Source organism: Monodelphis domestica, chromosome 2, assembly GCF_027887165.1.
Source record: "Monodelphis domestica isolate mMonDom1 chromosome 2, mMonDom1.pri, whole genome shotgun sequence".
NCBI classification, from domain to species: Eukaryota; Metazoa; Chordata; class Mammalia; order Didelphimorphia; family Didelphidae; genus Monodelphis; species Monodelphis domestica.
Genome location: NC_077228.1, coordinates 386398304 through 386421394, shown reverse-complemented (window position 1 = coordinate 386421394; position 23091 = coordinate 386398304). Strand labels below are relative to the sequence as shown.

At 36.2% G+C, this 23091-nt stretch overlaps 1 protein-coding gene across 2 annotated transcripts in view; it reads right to left on the bottom strand.

Moving 5' to 3' along the window:
• SLC35F1 (solute carrier family 35 member F1) overlaps positions 1-23091 on the bottom strand; it is a 595685-nt gene that overhangs the window by 99324 nt on the left and 473270 nt on the right. The window lies entirely within an intron of this gene.

Below are 23091 nucleotides of genomic sequence, written 5' to 3'. Positions count from 1 at the left end.
GACTTTTTATTTTCATTGAAGATTTCCCACTTTATTTCCTTCTCCTCAAGAATATGCCACAAGCTAGGCTGATTATGCTATAAACCAACCTGAAATATTTTGACAAAGTTCTAAAAGTCCTAACTGCTCTCAACATGCAGAGTGGAGATTCTGCCCTGTGTTTCTATGAGGAAATCCAAAGCACTGACAAAAGAAATCTAAATGGATAATAAATACTAGCGGAGGGGAAGGAAACTTTAAATGAAATTTGGAAGTTCCTTGCTAACTATTTTGAGTGTATTCTCCTCCTATAATAGTGAATAAGTCTATTGGGATTGGTGAAAAGGATTTTGACTGTACTGCCTGTTTGCACGTTCTCATTGGTTTATATTATTGTGTTTACTTATTGCTTTAAGGTTTAAATTTTTAAAAAAGTTTATCTGTTTTAATTTAATCAATATCTTTCTGTTATACTGAACCATTTTAAGCTATGTTTTGCCCATATTGTTCTGTAATTTGTACCTTTACCTTTGCTGAAGAACAAAAATACTATTGTAAGCCCATGAACATCTTGCCCAAATCATTTTCACTACATCTATCAAAGATGACATGTTGCCTTTGTGTATTGTCACATAGGCGATGATGGATGAACTTCATCAAAAGCTATCTACAACCTTTAGAGAATTTAATAAGCTAAGAATTTAATTGTAATATTAAGGGGTCTTCAGAAATAATTTTACATAACTAGTGATTTCTGAATGTATGATATTTTATATTTATATTATAAAAATGTTGTATTAAAGATAGAGAAATAAAGAAATTCCTACTAAGGCATTTCTATGTAGCAGGAAGTCATAAAAAGAGCTCCTGCAAAACTCTTCATTTTAATTTACTTCCACCAGAACAATCTAGATTTCTTGATGATGTTCTAGACCCAAATAAGTTTTACTTTGTTTAAAATTATATTTGCCAAGGTTGAAAGAATTGCTACATCTGTAAAAATTGTGATAAATATCCATCAGTTCATAGGTTTTTTATGTCATACAGCAACTTATGTGAAATATGATAGTGGGTTTGTTTGCTATTGTAATTAACTGGGCTATTGCGAATTATGGGGACTTTGGCACTTCTTTGAATGTGCATTATCCACTGTGTTACTATTTTATTCTGAAAATCATTTGTATTCACACAGGGATAACACAGTGTGTCACTGATTTTATGCTATATATTTTTGATTTTTAAAAACTTTTTTATTATTGTTTTTCCTTGCATGTGCAATATAGTATTTGAGTTTTATTTTTTCTCTCCTTTTTGTATTTGAAGCACATGTCAACAGTATTGAGAAAATTTTCCTTAATTTTTTAAATTTTGCAGTAATATAAGTTTTAAATACACTTTTTCTAATATTAATGCATACCCCAAAAGCTTTAGACTATAAAAATAATGCCATTGATTATTTAAAATAATTATGGGACATGATTCTGTCTGATTCCAGAAGTGAATATACAAAAGAGCCACAGTACAGTGCTAAAGAAGCACGACATGCCTGTTATAGCTTTGTTTTTCCTTTACTTGGATTTTTTTAGACATGACTTTTACATTTTGTATTATATGTACATGTTATTTTTCTTTTATTTGGGTTTTTTGATGTTTTTTATTTTCTTTTGTAAATTGATTCATATATCTCATAACTCAGCCATGCATCCCTGAGTGATCCCTGTGTTTGCTATTCACTTCAGGTGGGCCAAGTTATTGTTGTGAACTTTTATTTAAATTTGAACAATTTTAGGATAAGAAACTTACTACTTTCCAGAATCCAGAATGCGCCATGAAGATAGATGTCTGCAGAGACCACATGCTGTACTAGAAGATGCAGAGTGAACTTTGAGGTATGGTGAATTTGAACTTTGAGAGAGTTGGAATGCCTTTGTTTTGAATGTATATTCTTATGCCAAAGGGACTGCCCCCAAATTGACTTTTTGTCAAACTAGTAATCATTGGTTTTGTTCTTTTTTCCCCTTTTATTCACACATTATTACAATTTTTAAATTGATTATGTTTCCATGATCCTTTTGGGGAAACTGGTTTCCCAATAGGATCACAGGGAGATATGTATAAATGGAGATTTTTAGTCTTTGGACCTCAACCCCCAGAAGTCCCTTAGTATTTCCCAAAATTCCCTTTTCCTGCATCCTCATGTTTTATGTGATGGTATTTAAATGGCTATAATTCCTCCCTCTTCCTCTCTTGGACCTGTGACAGGGTTGAATTCAGGTAGTTCTTTTGCTTTAGTTATTAATAATAAAACTTTATAAAATATAATATTTAGTTATTGATTATTAATTTTAAACCCCACAAATACTTATTAGCTATGTGACACTGGGCAAATCACTTATCCCTGTTTGCCTCAGTTTCCTCATCTACAAAATGATCTTGATAAGAAAATGGCAAACTTGCCAAGAAAATCTCAAATGGGGTCATGAAGAGTTGGACATGACTGAAAGGACTGAAAAATAACAAGAGTTTGTAGGAACCATGGAAGTGTCATTAGGGAAATGATGTGATCAGGCTTGTGCCTTTAGAAGATTATTTTGACATCTGTGTGGAAGATTATTGGAGAGAACTTCCATTAGAAGTAGCACAATAGTCCAGGTAAAACAGAATGAGGATTATGAAATAAGATATTGGAAGCATTCATGTAAAGGATAGGACGGAGAAATATTGTTATGTAGAATCAAAGCTATTTGGCAACTAAATCCAAATCCATCAGACTTTTCTATTATTCAGTTTATGTATTTTCATTTTTTTACACAAGGGGTATTATGAACAATTAGCTAAATGCTTAGCTCTTAGCTAAAATTCAGGCCTATATCTATAGTATTTTCTTGTTCTCATCTAATAATCCTGTCAAAAAAGGAAATGAGGTCAATTGGCAAGCCATATGCTTGGTGAACCCATTTTGACTTTGCTGATCATTATTTTCTTTTGTAATGATTTTCAAATAATCTATTAAATAATCTATTCTGGAATTTATTGGAGATGAACATTAAAGTCAATATATAATTTACTTAGCTTGCTTTTTTGTATGCTTTATATCATTGAAGGCTTATTAGATCTTTGGAAGAAAGGATAGTAGGCTAGAATTATTTCTGTGTATTTCTTATATTAATGCATATTGTGAGTTAAATTATATGACAATTATAAACTTTTTGAGTCCAAAAGCACAATAATTTATTTTCAATAGGCCCATGATATAGTGTTACTATCTTAAGTTAACCTGGAAACATAGTTGCCTTCAGGCCATTTAGATGATTTATATTTCTTTTTTGTAAAGGATGAATGAATATATGAATGTGAAGATGACATTAAAGAAACATTTTAAAGCATATATTTTAGGAAAAATGAGAATCTTATGATAAAATATTAACGATACTCTTATCTTGGGTAGCTTTTACTACTGCTAACATTAAAATAGTTGGTTAAAACAATGAAAAGCTAGAGGGACCTGCAGGGAGGTCAGATTAGGATTTTCAGAGAGACACTGATTTTCAAGTTTACAAATGTCTGAAATTTTCATCACTCTCCAGTCATCAGTAAATGTTAGATAGTGGAGAGAGTGCTGGATTGGAATAAGAAACCCAGGGGTTCAAATCCTGCCTCTGATACTTATCAGTTATGAGTCAACTATCCTCTCCTGGTTGCCCTTCTACCCTTCTGACTACTCACTCTCAGTTTCCTTTGCTTTATCTTCATCCAGATCATGTCAGCTAACCACGATTATCCCACAAAGCTATGCTGGGACCATATTCACTTTTCCCTCTAACTTTTTCATTTGTAGATCTCACTAGCTCCCATTGATTGGGTCATTTTTGCGCTGACTCTCAGAGTTATTTATCTTTCTGCTGACCTCCAGTCTTTTATCTACAACTGTCTATTAGACATTTTGAATTACATGCCCCAATGCTATCTTAAACTCATCATTTCAAAAACTGAACTCATTATCTTTTGTTCCAAACTTTCCATTCTTCCTAATTTCCCTATTACTATTAAAGTGACCACCATCATCCTCCCAGTCACCCAGCTGTCTGCATCACCTTCTTTCTTTCTTTCTTTCTTTCTTTCTTTCTTTCTTTCTTTCTTTCTTTCTTTCTTTCTTTCTTTCTTTCTTTCTTTCTTTCTTTCTTTCTTTCTTTCTTTCTTTCTTTCTTTCTTTCTTTCTTTCTTTCTTTCTTTCTTTTCTTCCTTCCTTCCTTCCTTCCTTCCTTCCTTCCTTCCTTCCTTCCTTCCTTCCTTCCTTCCTTCCTTCCTTCCTTCCTTCCTTCCTTCCTTCCTTCCTTCCTTCCTTCCTTCCTTCCTTCCTTCCTCTTTCTCTCTTTCTTCCTTTCTTTCCTTAACTTATGTCTTAGAATCAAAACTGTTTATTGGTTCCAAGGCATGTGATGTAAAGGCTAGGCAATGGAGATTAAATGATTTGTCCAGGGTCACATTTGAAACCAGGACCTTCTGCCTCCAGGCTTGGCTCTATAACTACTAAGCTACCTAGCTGCTCTGACAATAGCTTTTTAATTTACCTCCTTTTTTCTAGTATCTCTCCATCTTTCCAAGAGCTTCTAAATTAATATTTCTAAAGCACAGATCACTCCTCTTAATTAAGGTTAGGAAGGACCGAAATGAACTCAAACCCTGTCCTTCTGATTCCAAGACTAGAGCTTTGAACCACCACATTTTGCCTTCTACCTCTATGTGAATAGAAGCCAATCAGATGCCAGCATAATACAACCAACCTCTTGTAAAGAGCCCCAAGGAAAGCTTGGTGATAAATAATTTTCCTTTCTGACATTTATGAATAAGAAGTGATCTCTAACATGGAACATATTACTAAGAGAGAGAATGAGAAATATGTTGTTGAATGAATGAATGAAATGTTGTGAATTCAGCGCACAATTTTAAGACTTCCTGTCCTTCTGTAGCAGTAATGTCAGTAGTTCAAAGTGTCCCTTCAAATTGCTATTGCTGGGGGAAATTTAAAGACCTTCTTATTTATAATTGTAAAGAATATGGGTCAGTGAGTTGGAACCAGAATTGAAGAGAAAAAGATAGGGTGCATTCAAGTTGAGAAGTTGCAGAGCTCCTATATGAGTAGCACTCCCCAAATCAATTCCTTTTACACTAATATTTTCTAAGGGATATTACATGCTAACCAATGGGCAAACATTTATTTACTGCCCTCCATGGTCCGGGTACTGTGCTAGGTGCTGGGCATAGAAAGATAAGTGTGAAAACAATTCCTGCCCTCAAGGAGCTTATACTTCTTTTTAACAGAGACAGCATACATTTTATGCATATAGGCATATACAAAACACATATGAAATAGATACTGGGTGATGGGGAAAGGGAGGATAATAGTAGTTGGTCAATCCAGAAAATCTTCACATAAATGGTGGCAATTCACGTAAATGCTGGCAATTGAATCTCAAATAAAATCAGTGATTCTAATAAATGGAGGTGAGGAAAGAGTTGCATTCCAATCATAAGGATGGCAAGTGTAGTTATGAAGAGGAGAAATGGAGTGCCCTGCATGAGGAACGCATGGGAAGTGTAGATTAACCAACCATAGAATTCATGAAGGGGAGGGAAAGTTCAGTTTGGGCAAGGTTGTGAACTGCTATAAATGCCAAACAGAGGAGTTTATAGAGGCTCCTAACTGTAGTAGGAAGCCATTAGAGTTTACTGAGTAGGAAAATGACATGGTTGGACATCCTCTTTAAGAAGAAAATGATAGTACTTGAGTGGAAAATGGATTGGAGTAGGGAAAGGCTTAAGGAGGAAGCAAAACCAATTAGGAAGCTATTGCAATGTTTTAGGAAAGAGGTAACAAGGGAGGGTTGTGGCTTTGTGGGTAGAGAACAGGGAATGAATGGGAGAAATGTTGTTAAGTGTGAAACAACAGTAATTGTGGAATAACATTCTCAGATAAATCAATATTACAAGGAAGCCAAAGGGCAAAAGAGAGATGCCTGGTAGATTTAAGTAGTTTAGCCTATATCCTGCTAACAGCATATGACAAGCATGTGAAAATAGTCTGTAAAAGTCATCATTGAGTGTATATATGACAAGAAATGGAGATGGGATTGTCATGTAGCTAGAGTAAGAGAAAACAGAACCTAAGGACAAGAGTGAGAATCAGAGGAAGGATTCTAGCACATTATGTTGGTACTGTACACATTTATGAGAATAAATTAAATATACCACAGGATAAAAATGCAGACAAGGGGGTTCTGATCTGCATAAATAGATTACCCACAGAGAGGAATGTAAGGATTGTTCACAGCATCAGAATAAAAAGAATCTCTTCCTTATATGTTTATAGAATTTTAAGATTTTTTTCATATGCTGAGTTTTCTAAGAAAGAAGATACCTGTAATTGCTTGAACATCCATCTCTGGATTTCCAAAGGTAAAAGTTAACACTATTTAATTTTAAAAAATTATAAATTTTTAATATTTAAAAACCCAGTAATTGGGAATAGAAATGTCTTTACAAATATTAAATGGACATTTGTAGGGGAAAATTTAACATTCATTTGATCAATATTTATTAAATTCAAGACTTTAAGGGGGATGAAAAGATGAATAAGACATAAGTCCTGCTCTCAAGGAGCTTATACTCTAGTAGAGAAAATAGCTAGTGTTGTATATATGTATATATGTAGGTATGTGTAGTGTACATAAACAGCTAAAATACAAAAGTGAATATGATAAACACATTTTCAGGTATTCATATGTTGTCTTGCAAGTTCTAAGGAAGTACAGATTGGGGATTATGAGGAAATACTTCAGTATTGCTCTTCTCCTTTTCTCAGTACCAGATTCCCCAGCAGTGGCCTCATGGGGTACCAGGGTCTTCATAAATAGTGGCCAATGCTTGAGGGTATTTATCCCTTCCCCAATATATAAAAGTGTCTTCTCCCTCATTGGCTTTATGTCCCAAGATTCATGTTCTTCTTCTCTTTGTGTTGTTGGCAAGTATCCTGTTTATTCATTGAACACAGTAGGTATCTAATTGAAATTAATGGCATGCTCAGTAGAAACTGAGATTAGAGAAGGTAGAAAAAAAAGGGATTTGAGGAGAGAGAAGAAAAAGCAAATACTCAAAGGCAGCAGTGGGGAAAGACAGAAATTCCTGTGGTGGCCACTAGGTAATAGAAGTAAGTCAGGAGGACCTAAACTGAGTGCTGACTAGATATCCAAATAAATGTTGTTTCAAAGTGGGCATCTATATTTCAATGATGCTATCATGAGGGTTATTTGAGAGCAGAAAATTTTTTTGTATTCAATTGTAATTGATAGAGGCACTAGGTATACATACAGAAGATAGAGAACTGAACAGCAACATGAGTTCAAATCCACTTACTAGCTGTGTGACCCTGGGAAAGTCACTTAACTCTTTTTGCCTGAGTTCCTCATCTGTAAAATGAATTGGAGAAGGAAAAGATCAACCATTCTAGTATCTTTGCCAAGAACATCCCAAATGGGGTTAAGAAGAGTTAGAAATGACTGAAAAATGACTGAACAACTGAATAGAGGCACTAATAGTGATAAAGACCTGGCCTCAGTCAGGAAGATCTGGATTCAAGTTTCTCCTGGAAAAGTCATTTAATCTCTCAATGCCCCATACATTTCTGTATGACATTAAACTGTTCAGCAAGTATTCGTGTGCTTTGGAAGAGAGTTTCTTCAACTTAAATTCCTCATAGCAATGACATTATAAAATAAATATGATTTTTAGTGCTGAATTTAGGGTATCATAATATTTTTATGTGATAATCTAAACTTAAGATTTTTAGTTCAATATTTTATATAGAAGAAAACAAAAAAAGAAAGAAAGCAAGAAACAGTCATATTTTTAATTCATCACAACATACTTTAGACTTTCTTTGCACTAATTGACCTTGATCCCTCTTAGGACCAGATAGCAATTGAACGAAAAAAAAAATTGATAACCTTTCAATGCATTTTATTTCTAGGGTTTTTCATGGTAATGCACATCATTTGGAGAATGACTGTAGTTGATGATTAAATCCAGATCATGATAGCTGGAGGCTTATAAGGTTTTTTATTTTTTCTAACAAGTTCTTGTGGGCTATGTGCCCACATTTAAAAAACAAGGTGATTTTCATTGATTAGAACTAAAACTGTAGAAAGTTAATCCAAGATTTCTAATCAAACTAATTTTTTTTCAGACTTAAAAGTGATAGACTATTTAAAAAAATAGAGAACAGTTGCCTTCTTTAAATTGTTTATTAGAGAAAATTAGCAATACTTTCAATTACATTTATAGTTCTCATTCCTTTTTTCTAATGGGAAATTTATAGTGGCTAATAATAACTGATGAAATCAAAGAAAGAAGAGCTTTCTTATACTTTTGCCTCCTATTGCATTGCGTTCTATTTGCATAAACCTGATTATCTGGCCAGTTTTCTGAGGATTCACCATGGTAGGTAGGGTTGAGCCAGCAGGCGGTGCTGCAGACCTGCCTGGGAGGTACAGATTGGGGGATTTGTTGGAATGACCACAGTCCGAAGGCAAATTGAGAGAACAGAGCCAGTCAGTGATTTGAGTCCAAACTGGGGCAGGATTCAAAGTGAAGAGAGCAAAGAAGGACTGAAGCTGATGTAACAGATCCAGGGGTTGGTGGGAGGCTGGATGCCACCAGATGGCTGGATGCAATAGTTAGGTGAACAAGTTGTCCCAGCAATGCCTTGCTCTCATGTGAAACTATTTAAGGAGAATGCCAAGGACCAATTGGCCCTGCTTTAAAGTATCCTGATCCACTCAGGGATTGTGCATTTGCCCTCAAATCAACTTGTATCCATTTTGTATTTATTTTGGATAGATGTGTATACATCTACTGACAAAATAAAAGCTTGTTGCATCAAGTGCCTAATACAGTGCCTGGCATATTGTTGTTCGTGTTCAATTCTTTGTGACTGCATTTGGAATTTTTTTAGCAAAGATAACTGGAGTGGTTTGCCATTTTCTGTAGCTAATTTTACAGATGAGGAACTGAGGCAGTTAAATGTCCAGGGTCACATGGCTAACAAGTGTCTGAGGCCAGACTTAAACTCAGTAAGATGTCTTCCCGACTGTGGGTCTGGTGTTCTATCCCCTGAGCCACCTTGCTGCCCTGAGGGTGCTTACCAAGTGCTTGCTGATTGATTTTTTCTCCCTACATGATTTTAACATTCTCAAAGATAGGTCTGCTTTGCTTTATACAGATCCAAGAAATAAAAGCCTAACTCAACAAATAAAGACATTCAACAAATATATTATTCTACTTATGAAAAGGTTCTTTAATTTTTGAAATGATTCATCATGAACTTTCTTTAAAGAATGCTCTTCCTTGTGCAATTAAAGTATGAATTTAGCCATAAACACTGAATTACACACACTTTTTCAGGAATACATTTATTTTTGAAAACAGAGTACACTTATGGCAAAGATGCCAAATTTATTGCTGTTCCAAGTCAGATAATAATATTTTAGAACTTTAAGATACTATAGTTCTAAGTCTTTTGGGAGGGGGTGGTCTAAGGATATATAATTAAATAGTATATTATCATATTTACTTGCACAATTCCCACTTCCTTCAACTTTCCCTTGACATTTTCTTTTAAAACAGACCATGTGGGAAGAATTATGTGAACATCTGGTAATAACTTTCATTAATCTTTATGAGATTGTCTCATGTATCAAAGACCAGAAACTCAACCAGTTACATCCCAATCCGTCACTGGCAAAATTCATTGGAATCTAGAACTCCTGACACTTCTTTCTCTTTTTATTCTAATTGACTATTCTGTCACCTGGCAACCAGTGTTGATATGGACTGTTATTCTTAAAGCTGCTATAGCAAGTAGGGGGAAAATATTGTGTGAGAAGAGAAAATAATTTTTCTTGATCATCTTGAAATAGGCTAAGAGGAAACAGTTGCATTAATAGGAGAAAATATGCAAGGACAGGCAATATGTGTGTGGATCCCTGGTTGATTTCCATAGAGGCTACCTGATTTAATGTCACGAAGATCTGAAACTTTTCAGAATACACAGAAGTCCTACTATGATGGTCTGTTTTATGAAGTTTATAAACCACAGTTATTGTTGTGGTTACTCCTGTTATTTTTTGTTTAGTCATTGTTCAGTTATGTCCAACTCTTTGACCTCATTTGGGATTTTTTTAGCAAAGATATTGGAGTGGTTTGCCATTTCCCTCTTTAGCTTATTTTATAGATGAGGAAACTGAGGCAAATATGGTTAAGTGACCAGATTTGGATGCAGGTTTTTTCTAGTTCTAGACCCAGAACTCTATCCCGCTATGTGACCGTATTCCCTCTGGGATCTAGAACCCTTTGTATAGTCCAACACTACTTCCTTATTTTTCATATGTTAGAACTGGGTTTCAAAGAAGATAAGTGACTTTGTCTAAGATTACCTAGATTCTCTGATTCCAAATCCATTTCTATTACCACTATATTATTCTGTGATTTCAAGTCTCAATGAGAAGAAGATAAAGGTGACCCAGGAAGGTAGTGTCACATGATAGAAAGAGCATTGGTTTGGGGAACCAGAAGTCATAGGTTTAAATCCTGGCTCTCACACTTCCCACCTTTGAGATCTTGGATAAATCACAGTCTATTGACTCCAGGTTCCTCATTCATAAAACTGGTGGTGCGCTGGTCTGGGGAAGGGGATCAGAAGGCCTGAAAGATTCCAACTAGCTGTAAATCTTAAGAGATAACACAATAACCTGAGATGCCTCGTCTAGCACCCAATTGTTGGAAAATACTTAGAATCCAAATAGTTAGAATCTGCTGTGTGTGTCCTGACCTTGCCATCATAGCTCTAGTGAGTCTATTGAGAAACCAATGCAACACTTCTCAAATATTATTACCTGACAGCCCCTGGGGGTACCAGTCCAAGCCCATGGATTTCAGAGGGGGCGGGGTACCTCCTTAATGAAGGGTTTCTGACAGATTTCATTTTGGGAGAGAAGCAATGATGGATGTTATAATAGGGCACAATGGAACTGGGAGGCAGGTTTACATTTGTTTCTCTCATAGTGTGTGTAGGTATTGCATGAGGGCAGAGGGGCTGAAAGGAAACCTTGCAATCCAAGTTAAGTATAACATATGATATTTCGAGCTGAGTTCTTACATATTTATGACAATTTCACATTCTAGGGAATAGGAAAGTCCAGACCTAAGGAAACTAGAGAAGAATCCAAATAGAATATTATCTCTGGGGGGTATGAATGTTGCTTGCTTCTGAAAGCTTTGCCTTTAAATGTACTTCAGACATACCCTCAGAATAGTCATTAAACTCCCATAGACCTACACTAGGGACATGTAAAAAACAGCCAGGATAAAGAAGAAGATATAGTCTTAAAAGCTTACCTCATAAACTTAAACTCAAGCCTAAGGGAGCTGTTGGAAATGTACATAGAAATACTCTCTGAGCTCATCTACAGAGAATGAAATTCAAGCCCACTGCAAATATAAAGGCCATTTAATTACTCTCTCAGAAGTGATTCAGTCAAGCAAGCATTGACTAAGTACCTACTAAGTGCCACACACTGAACTAGACATGCTGAGAATGCAAAAAGAAAAAAAAAACCCTGAAATCCCTGTTCTCAGGAAATTTATATTCTACTGGGAAGAAATAGCACATTTACAGATAAGTGTACATAAAATATGTAAAGAATATATATATATATATATATATATATATATATATATAATTTTGAGGATCATTAACAACTGGTGGAGTCAAGTAGCACAGTAGATAGAGTGCCTGGCCTCTAGTCAGGAAGACCTGAGTTCAAATCTTGCTTTAGAAATCTAATATGATCCTGGGCAAATCACTTAACCCTGTTTCCCTCCATAAATGAGCTGAAGAAGCAAATAGCAAACCATTCCTGTATCTTTGCCAAGAAAACCCAATATGTGTTCATGAAGAGTCAGATCAGACTGAAACAACTAAACAAGAAAACCAAAATCCAGGGGCTTCTTGTAGGAGATTCTAGTTGGATTAAAAGGGACCTAGGGAATCCAAGAGGCAGAAAAAAGGAGAACATTTCAGACATGGTGGACACCTTGCACAAAGTCAAAGAGATGGGTAATGGGATATTATCTAACAGAAATGGTGAGTGAGCTGGCTTGATTGGCATATAGATTGCATGATGAGGCATAATATGATAGTATGGAATAGAAAATTGTAGTCAGGCTCAAAGTGACAAATAGGTGAGTTTGTATTTTATTCTAGAGTAAATAGGGAATAGTTAAAATTTCTTTGATTGACATGACTGTGAGTGACATGATCTGTCTTTTGCTTTAGAAATATCAGTTTGACAGTTGTTTGGAGAAGGGGGAGATTGGAGTAATGATGGCCAATCAAGAGTTTTTTAAAAATAATAGTTCAATTGAGAGGTAGATGGGACAGATAACAGAACTGGAGCCTAGAGGAGTCATTTAGGGTTTACTACATTAGCTTTCTTCTCTCAGGTGACACAGGCTTTCTTATACTCTAATTCAAGGCAGTTAGGTGGAATGATGATCACATCAGAGGGATCTAAGTTTGAAGCCTATCTCAGACACAAAGATTTATGTGTTGCTTTAAGGTTTGCAAGTTTTACAAATCTTTCTCAGTATATCTTCACAATAACCCTGCAAGGTAGGTGTTATTATCAACCCCTTTTTACAGATCAGGAAACTGAGGCAGACCGAAGTTGTCACTTGCCTGTAGGCCAGAGCCAGTAAGGGTCTGAGGTTGTTTTAGAACTTAAATTTTCCTGACTACAGATCTGGTTGGGGGATAATGCACTTTTTCTTATTGGTGGGAAAAGAAACAAAAATAAGGAGAGCTTGTTTTCTTCATGCCAATGTCTTTCTTTCATCATCTTTTTTTTTTCTCAAAACATTTTCCTTGTCTGCTAGCAGCTCTTTTTAGCTGCTATCTATGATGGGCAAAAATACACATAGACTTTCTAATTCTGCTGAATTTCAGTGGGAAGTATTTCCTCCTTCTCTGCTCACACTAATATAAGCTAACACAGGCAAATGCTTTCAGAGAAGTTTGGATAACAATATCACTGCAAGGACCAGTTGAAGGATCAGGTGAAGTTTAGCTTGGACAAATGGGAGCATGGTAGGTGACTTCAGATCTTTGCACAGTAGTCATACCAGAGATGTATTAACTTTATTCTGGATGGCACTGGACTAGAGGTGATGGATGAAAGCTGCAGAGAGCAGGGTTCACTCAACATAATGAAAAACTGCCCCCAAATCTGAGCTGTCTGAACATGGGATGAACTGCCTTGGGAGACAGGAGCTTCTCCACTGAAAGCATTCAAGAACATGCTTCATGACCATCTTTCAGCAACTGGGGAGAGGGAATTTCTCTTTGGGTACAGACTATACTTGATTTATGAAGTGGTTTCCAATCTCAGAAGCTTCTGTGATTGGCATTTCTCACAAATAAGCAAGGACCCAGGAAATCAAAGTGATTTATTACACATGGCATAGTTATGAAAGCTAAAGAATGGCTAACAAAAGAATGGAAATTTTTAAATAAAGAATCACTTGTGATTTGTTATTTGGTCATGCCAAACTCTTCATGACCCCATTTGGAATTTTCTTGGCAAAGATATTGAAGCGGTTTGCCATTTCCTCTTCAGCTCATTTTACAAACAAAACAAACAGGGTTTAGTGACTTGCCCAGGGTCACACAGCTAAGAAGTGTCTGAGAATAGATTTAAATCTTTTGGAATCCTGGTGCCCTGTCCATTGTACTACCTAGCTTCTCATTGTAATTGAGGTGATACACATTCCTTTCCTTTCACAAAACCCATCTCTGATATTAACAATACTTGTGTGATCCAGAATATATCATTTAAATCTCCCTGGGCCTTGGTTTCCTCCTTTATAAAAAGAGATTGGACTAAATGGTCTCCAGATGTAATAACTATACCTGCTTGTCCTAGAACAAGCCATTCAACTTCCTTGCACCTCAGTTTCTTCCTCTATAAAAAGAGAAGGTTGGACTGGATGGCAACTGAGCTTCTATCTCTGGATCTTAGTATCTGTAATCCTCGACCATTTCAGCATATTTGCTGTTCTCTCCTACATGGCGAAGAGAAAAGAGAAAAACTTGGGTGAAAAGGGGAAATAGTGCAAAGAGAGTTTTCTACTAAAATGATCTCTTTCCCAGAGTTATAAAAAATATGTGTAGATTTTCCATTTCCACCAAATGCCACCATTATTCTGTCTCACGGTCCCAGTTACAATGTTCTCATTCTCCATGAGTCAATGAGTCCACGAGCACATGCACTGAATGTCTTTAGACTCAAATATGCTGAAATCCAGCATAGTTGTATGATAGGAAGAAGCTTCGCAAATAGGAATTTCTCTCTTCCTTTTCCCTTTCTTGTAAAGAAAACAGCTTGGTTTCTTCATGCCTATATCTCTCTCTCGTCGTCATTTTTTTCTGAATGTATTTCTCTTCCTTGTCTGCTAGCAGCTCTCTTTAGTTGCTGTAGAAATTACATTTTCCAAGTGTGTCATGTATAAGTTAGCTGTCTCTGTCACAAATCATAGAAGTTGTGAATGCTCTGAGAAGGCAAAAGGAATAAAGGGAGAAGAGGCCCATAAGGTTTTTCCTACTCTGAAACTATCCAGTTATCAGACACATTCATTTCAGGGATGCAAAGTTTGGGTAATTGATGCTCCTGCCAAGAGGGGTGGCTGTCAGTCAGTCAATAAACATTTATTAAGATCCTACTATGTTCTAGGCACTCTACCAAGCACTGGGAATACAAATATGGAGAACAGACTTCAAGAAGTGTTTAATTTAACAGAGAAAGATTATAAAGAAAAAGAAGCTGAAAAGCAGTGGGGCAGGAGAAAGTGGAGGGTACCCAGCTTTGGAGCATGCTGGAGTCCAATCCAAGGAGTAAAAGCTGATGGAAAATGAAGAGATGGCTGTTTGGGAGCCCTCTTTAAATGGAGGTTAAATTTTATACTGTCAAAATCCATGATGTTACAAGGGCAAAAAAAAGGAGTAGGAATCCAAGACTGGGAACACAGTAGATCTCTGAGAAATACCTTTTGAACTGGTCTGAATTCAAGGAAACTATGAGATCTTCTTAGTTCCCTCAGTTTACAAATAGTAATCAGAATACAAAGGACTTGACAGCAATACATTCAGGATTCCCAGACCAAATCATCCCCATTTCCACCTTTGATGATCATATAATAGGTTTCATTATCATGAGTGGAAAAAGGTTTCTAGGAAAATTAGCAACTTATTCTCCACCTTTCCCTCTTCTCCTTTTTCAGTCAATTCTGATTAAGGCCAGCCAGGATTTCAATGAGACTCACTTTATTTTCAGAATTGTTGCAGAATGACTTAAATAGATTCCCCGAATACATCACGTTAAAACAGCCTGTCCAACGATTTATCTGAAACAGGTGGCAGGGAGGAAAGGTAGTGGAATTCAACACTGAAAGGACAAAAGGGGCAGACATGATGAGTGGATGGGTTCCAGCTGTTAGAAATAAATAGTTATTGTGCATAAAATGGTTTGAAAGTGAAAAAAATGTATAATGTTTAGGAAGCTGCAAATAAAATCTATCTTTACAATCTTTAATGGAAGAAAAAACCAGTCAGCTTGATATTTCCCTTTATCCCCAGGTATTGTACATTTCTGAAGATGGAGGGGAGAGGGAGCTCCTCATTTCTCATTCTTCTCCTAGACTAACTTTACCATCTGTCCCTGACTGGGAACAGGACTTCTCTGGATGATACAACATCATACAACAGAAGCTTGTCTATTCTTTTCACTCCTGCTGTGAATGTACACATATTCTTAATTTCTTGGGGGTCCAATATACATAAACTGAAGGTAATTCAAAATATGTCCCTTTATGCTAAGTCATTAAACATTCATTAAAGACCTACTATTCAAGGCACTGTGTTGGGCACTCTGGATTAAAAAAAAATGTCCTTGATCATGAGGAGCTTTCAATCTAGCAAGGGGAATAAGACAAGTGCTTAAATAAGCATTATACTATGCATAATAATAGAATTTGCCAGAAAAGCTTGAGTGATTTGAGGAGGCAGAGATTATTTCGAGTTGAAGTGATTGGAAGATAGTACCTGAATTGTGCCTTGAAGAAGGATATGATTAAAAAAAAAAACCCTTAACTTCTTTCTTGGAATCAATATTGTGTATTGGCTCCAAGTCTGAAGAATGAGAAGGGCTAGGCAATGGGGGCTGAGTGACTTGCCCAGGGTCACATAGCTGGGAAGTGTCTGAGGCCAGATTTGAAACAGGATTTCCCATCTCTGTGTCTGGCTCTCAATCCACTGAGCCACCTGGCTGTCCCCAGAAGGATGTGATTTCAACAGAGGCATTTAGATAATGTGGTATGCAGAAAGATGGCCCTAGAGGGAAGAAGTCCTGAATTCAAATCCATCCTGACACTTAACTAGATGTGACTTTGTGCAAATCACCAAACTGCTATCAATTTTCTCATTCATATAATGGAGAGAGTAACAATGCCAATTTCCTGGATTATTGAGAGAATACAATGAGATAATACTTTTAAAGTGTTTTATAAATCATAAAGTGTTATATAAATACTAGTTATTATTATTATTGAGTTGAATTGTTAGAGGTTGAAGAGGGTAAAATAAGAGAAAAATTGAACAATATAATTTGATTGTCATTAAAAATGAACTTGAAATGGACTTAAAATCAGGAGAGATATGGGTTAGAATCCTATCTCTGACACTTTACCAGTCATCTGAACATGGAAATATTATTTAATTTCTCAAATACTGTAGATATTTAATTGTAAAATGGAAGGGGGAATAATACTAGTTGTAGCTATTTCACAAGGTTGTTATAAGGATAAAACGAGATAATATATGAAATAGGTTTTGCAAAACTTAGCTAGTTTTGCAAATACTGGCAATTATAACATAAGTGCTAATTAATAATACCATTTTTAATAGTCCATATTATTATATATTGTTGTTCAGATGTTTTAGTCATGTCTGATAATTTGTGACACAATTTGGTTCTTTTCTTGGCAAAGATAATGGAGAGGCTTGCCATTTCCTTCTCTACTCATTTTCTAGATGAGGAATCAAGACAAACTGGGATAAATGACTTGCATGGGGTCACACAGCTAGTAAGTATCTGAGGGCAGATTTGAACTTGGGAAGATGAATCTTCCTGACTCTAGGACTAGAACTCCATCCACTGTACCATTTAGGTTGCTCCATATTATTATATACCACATTCTTTTTTAAAAAACCCTTACCTTCCTGTGTATTGTTTATAAGGCAAAAGAGTGGTAAGGGATAGACAATGGAGGTTAAGTGTCTTGTCCAGGGTCACATAACTAGGAAGTGTCCAGATTTGAACCCTCCCATCTTTAGGTCTGCCTTTCAGTCCACTGAGCCACCCAGCTGCCTGCCATTGTTATTCTTGATGAGGGTGGTGAGGTAAGGCTAAATTGGAACCAGTCAAGCAAAGAGTTTATCTTTTGTTCTACTGGGCTAATTATACATAAGGCAATGAGAACCTCCGAATATTACTGAGCATTGTTGTGATATGGTCAGATCTATGCACTAAGATGATTGCTCTAGGGATAATATGAAGGATGAACAGGATTATGGCAGTCTTGGAAAGATATAAGAGTATAAATTAGGGCAAAGGCAATAGGAATGGAGAGGATGGAATAGATGAAAGAAATATCATAAAGGTAGAATCAATCAAATTTGGCATCTGAAATATACCTTTATTGAAACAAGCTAAATGTTTAATGTAAATCTTAAATAAGATCTATTCCTTCCTGATCCTGTTTTTAAATAAAAGTAATATTTGTAGACACTTTGTTATTATAAAAGATGCGGACCCTTAATCTTTCTCTCCTTAGGGAATTTGCAAAAATTTTTGTGATATTTCTCTTTAGGGTTTCAGTGAGAATAATCTTTTAAGTCAAAAGAAATGACATGCTTAGCAATATCCTATTGTGAGGCATTAAGTATGTTAATATTTATTTTATTTATATTTAAGTGCCCTATTATGCCTAATGCTTTTAGCTCTCTGGACTTGTTGCTTCCACTGCTTCTCATTCATTTCCTGACTCCTTGCAATATGATGTCTAAACACCACTCGACTGAAGTTTCCTTCAAGATGACTAAAGATTATAACTATATCCAATAGTTTCTCAGTATTCATCCTTCATGATCTCTCTATAGCATTTGACCCTGTTGGTTATCCACTCCTGGATCTTCTCTCTCAGCCTTCCTGACCCTGCACACTCTACTTTCTCCTTCTCATTCTCCTTATAGGTTTCATCATCTGTGTCCCATCTCTTAAGAATAGCTATGCCCCAAGGCTCACTCTCAGAACCTTGTTTGTCCTGCTTAACACAGAAGCTTCTGTGAGTTCAGTTATCACCTCCATGCAGATGATTTTTAAATCCATATAATCAGCTCTCTTCTCTTTCCAGAGCTTTACTCCCACATCACCAGCTGCCTGCTAGACATCTCTACCTGGATGCCTAAAATCACCATGTGCAGGACTTCCAGGTAAACATGGTGGCAGTCTAGATGCAGGACTCTTCCTCTTCTCACCACCTACCAATATAAACAATCTCAAAAAGCCCAAAAAATCCAAATTCATATGAACAAAGGGACTCTACTGTAGGGTGTAGCATTGAATGTATGTGGGATTTGGGCATTTCCACACCATAAGGGGGTGAAAAAGCTTCCATAAAAACGCGATCTAATCCACCCTCCTCCACCCCACCTATGGAGCCAGAGTCAGAGCAAGCACACACTAGAACTAGTGAGTGAGCGAGGGGTACCTCTGGAGTGAGTGAGTGGCACCTCTGGGTCCTTGGCTGAGACCACAGAGGATCTACCCCTGAGAGCAGTTACACCTGAAATCCTAGCAGGCTGAAGAGTGCAGATCATGGGCTCTCACAGGAAGATAGCACAGAGAAGGGCAGCAAACAGCAGAACTTGTGGATATTCGAGAGCTTGCCTCAGCCAAAATCCTTGCTCCTTGGCTCCATACACAGAAAGCCTGCCCATCTCACTCAGATTTCTAACTGGAAAGGGAAGGAAAAAAACCCCACAGTAATGGCAAACAGTACCTAGGAACAACAACTTCCCAACACCAAGAAAAACCAGAAGAAGGGGTTGACCCTGGATAATTTTTATGGAGGAAAAACCCAGGCTACAGAGGAAATAGAAGAGGAAATACAAATAAATGCACCAAAACCTTCCAAAAATGGAAATTGTCCACATGCTCTTGAAGAATTTAAATTGGAGCTTACCAAAAAGATGGAAGTCTTCTGGCAAGAAAAGTGGGAAATAGTTCAAAAAGAAAATAACAGTTTAAAGGACAAGAACTCCCAATTGGAGAAACAGTTGGAAGCCACAAAAAGCAGGATAGACCAAACTGAAAAGGAAAACTAGTCCTTAAAGAACAGAATCAGGCAATTGGAAGCCAATGATCATGCAAAATAGCAAGAATTAATAAGGCAAAGTCAAAAGACTGACAAAATAGAATAAAAGAAAATATCTCACTGAAAAGATGACAGATCAGGGAAACAGAGCACAAAGAGACAATTTGAGAATAATTGGTCTACCTGACAACCCAGAAATAAACAGAAATATTGACATCATATTACAAGAAATTATCCAAGAAAACTGCCCTGATGTTCTTGAACAAGGGGACAAAATAGACATTGGAAGAGTTCACAGAACACCCTCTACACTAAATCCTCAAAAGACAACTCCCAGGAATGTAATTGCCAAATTCAAGAGCTTACAAGCTAAGGAGAAAATTCTACAAGAAGCTAAAAAGAGACAATTCAGATATCAAGGAGCACCAATCAGGATTACACAAGATCTGGCAGCTTCCACATGAAAGGACCACAAGGCTTGGAATATGATATTCAAAAAGGCAAGAGAATTGGGTCTTCAACTAAGAATCACCTATCCATCAAAACTGTCTATATACTTCTAGGGGAAAGTATGGGCATTCAACAAAATAGAATATTTCCAAGTACTTGTAAAGAAAAGACCAGAACTAAGTGGAAAGTCTGATATCCAAACCCAAAGATCAAGAGAAATATGAAAAGGTAAGTAAGAAAGAGAGGGAAAAGGGGAAATTTTTTTAAATTCAAACTTTCTTCTTTAATGGCTTCAATAAGATCAAATTATTTATATTAGTATATGGGGAAATGTTATTTGTAACTCTCAAAAATTATATTCACTATTATAGTAATTAGAGGAATCACTTACAGGAAGAGATTGGGTTAATAAGTGCTATAAGATGATATGCAAAAAAAGATAAAGGGAGGGGGGAATAGAAGATGGCACCAAGAGATACTTAAAGATATAAAATAAATAGGATAATCTTTATCACACAAAGATACACATGGGAAGGGTAGGAGAAGAAATACTCTTATAAGAAGGAGAGGAAGAGAGTGCTAATAGGTAATACTTAAACCTTACTCTCAGTGAAATTAATTCTGAGAGGGAAGAGCATCTAAATCCATTAGGATATTGAATTCTATCTTACCCCACAGGGAAAGTAAGAAGGGAAAACTAACGGGGATAGGGGGGCAGGGAGTACAAAAAGGGAGGGAAAGAGAGGGGGGAGGGAACTTAATAGACCCTGGAACATAAGAAGGGAACAAAAAGGAAGGGAGCAGAAAGGGAAGCTTATTAAGGGTGGAGATTAGGGGGACTGATTAAAAGCAAACTACTGGTTTAAAAGGATATAGCAAAAGAAAAAAGGACAGAACTAGGAGAGGATATAAAAATGCAGGGGAATACACAAGTGGCAATCATAACTTTGAATGTGAATGGGATGAACTCACCCATAAAATGAAAACAAATAGGAGAGTAGATTAGAAATAAAAATCCTACCATATGTTGTTTACAAGAAACACACTTGAGGAGGGTAGACACTCACAAGGTTAGAATTAAAGATTGAAGCAAAACCTATTGGGCCTCAACTGATAGAAAGAAGGCAGGAGATGCAATCATGATATCTGACAAAGCCAAAGTAAAAATAGATCTGATTAAAAAGGATAGGGAAGGTAACTACATACTGATAAAAGGCAGTATAGATAAAATGAGGAAATATCAGTAATCAACATGTATGCACCCAATAGTATAGCATCCAAATTTCTAAAGGAGAAACTAGTGAAGTTGAAGGAGGAAATAGATAGTAAAACCAAACTAGTGGGAGACCTGAACTCACCACTATCAAATGTAGATAAATCAAATAAAAAACAAATAAAAAAGAGGTAGGAGATGTGAATGAAATCTTGGAAAAATTAGAGTTAATAGATATATGGAGAAAAATAAATAGGGACAAAAAGGAATACACCTTCTTTTCAGTAGCACATGGTACATTCATAAAGATTGACTATATATTAGGGCATAAAAACATGGCAAACAAATGAGAAAAGCATAAATAATAAATGCAACCTTTTCAGATCATAAAATCACCATGTGCAAATTGGAATTATTTGTCTGTCTCCCAAGTCCTTCTTCCAACTTCCCTGCTTCTGTTGAAAATAGCATCATCCTTTTAGTTCCCCAGGTTTGAAACCTTAAAGCCATCTTTGACCTTTTAATCTCCTTTGCCCTCATCCTCAATATACATTCAGTTCTCAATTTGATTCCATTTTTAAAGCCTCTCTTTCAACATTATGTGATGGATGCCTCATGCTGTCAAGGTGATGAGCATATAAAGGTGGATATACTTCAGACTAATTTCTCAAGGATCCTATAAATTAGCAGGGGGAAAGCTGTGTATACAAACAACTGTGGAAGAGAGGATGGCAGCCAAATAATTTAGTATGACCTAGTGATAGGTACCTGCTAAGGTTTTGGGTTTTTTTCAGTGGAGATGTATCAACTCTTTGCCAAATCCTGCATTTGGGCATATTTTTCTCTGTCACCATAGAGTGTCTTAAGCTATTATCTTATTACTACATGAGTAATAAAGTGTGAAATGGACTAGAAATCGAAAGTGAAATAAACCAGCCCAGTTTAGCTATTTAAGCTCCAATCAGAAAAGTAAACACATCACATAAATAGTGAGAAATTCAACTAACCTTGATAACTGTATGGGAATACTAGCGATGACAACAATTGACTGACATTGATATTGCAATGTGACATGTGCCAAATGCTTTATAACCATGATTTCTAATGAGTCTCTTAACAAACCTGTGAGGTAGGCACTAAAGGTAACAGATGTTCATTGGGCAGCAAGGTTTAGGGATAGTCTAAATAAGTAATTCTTCAGAAAGTAAACAGATTCCCCAAAATTCCACTTTCCCTCAGCAGCTCTGCTTGGCTTTGACTCAGCAGAACTCCATGCTCTGTCTTAGAATAAGAGAATCATCTAAAATTTCATCACCATGGAAATTGACTAAAGTTTTGATATTTAACACCTTCTCAACTCAGCCTCTCCCTTCAGATTGGAGGGCTGGAAGATGGAGATTAAAAAAATAAATTTATTTGTTTGTTACATTTAAATACCCAGTTAACTACCTTTCCTCCCCTCCCTCATTAGAGAAGGTATCAGTTGATAAAAAAAGAAATATGTGTATATATCTTGGGACAAGTAGGTAGCTCAGTGGATTGAGAGACAGATCTAGAGATGGGAGGTACTGGATTCAAATCTAGTCTTGGACACTTCTTATATGTTTAGTGTCATAAGTAAGATTTGAATCCAAATCTTCCTGATTGTCTAACATTCTATCCACCATATCATATTGTATGCTGAATAACAAGATTGTGAAAAAATAAATGTAGTGGTATTGTTCTCTGGAATATTAAATATAAATGACGTATGTATCTAAAATATTACATATGGGAATTTTTCAAATTGGATGTAAGTTGAATTTCTTCTATTTTGCTCCCAAATTTGCCCCACCATACTTTATCCATGGGGTATATCATCTCTCTCATCTGCCACTTCCCTCTGTATTTAGAACAGTATTTATAGA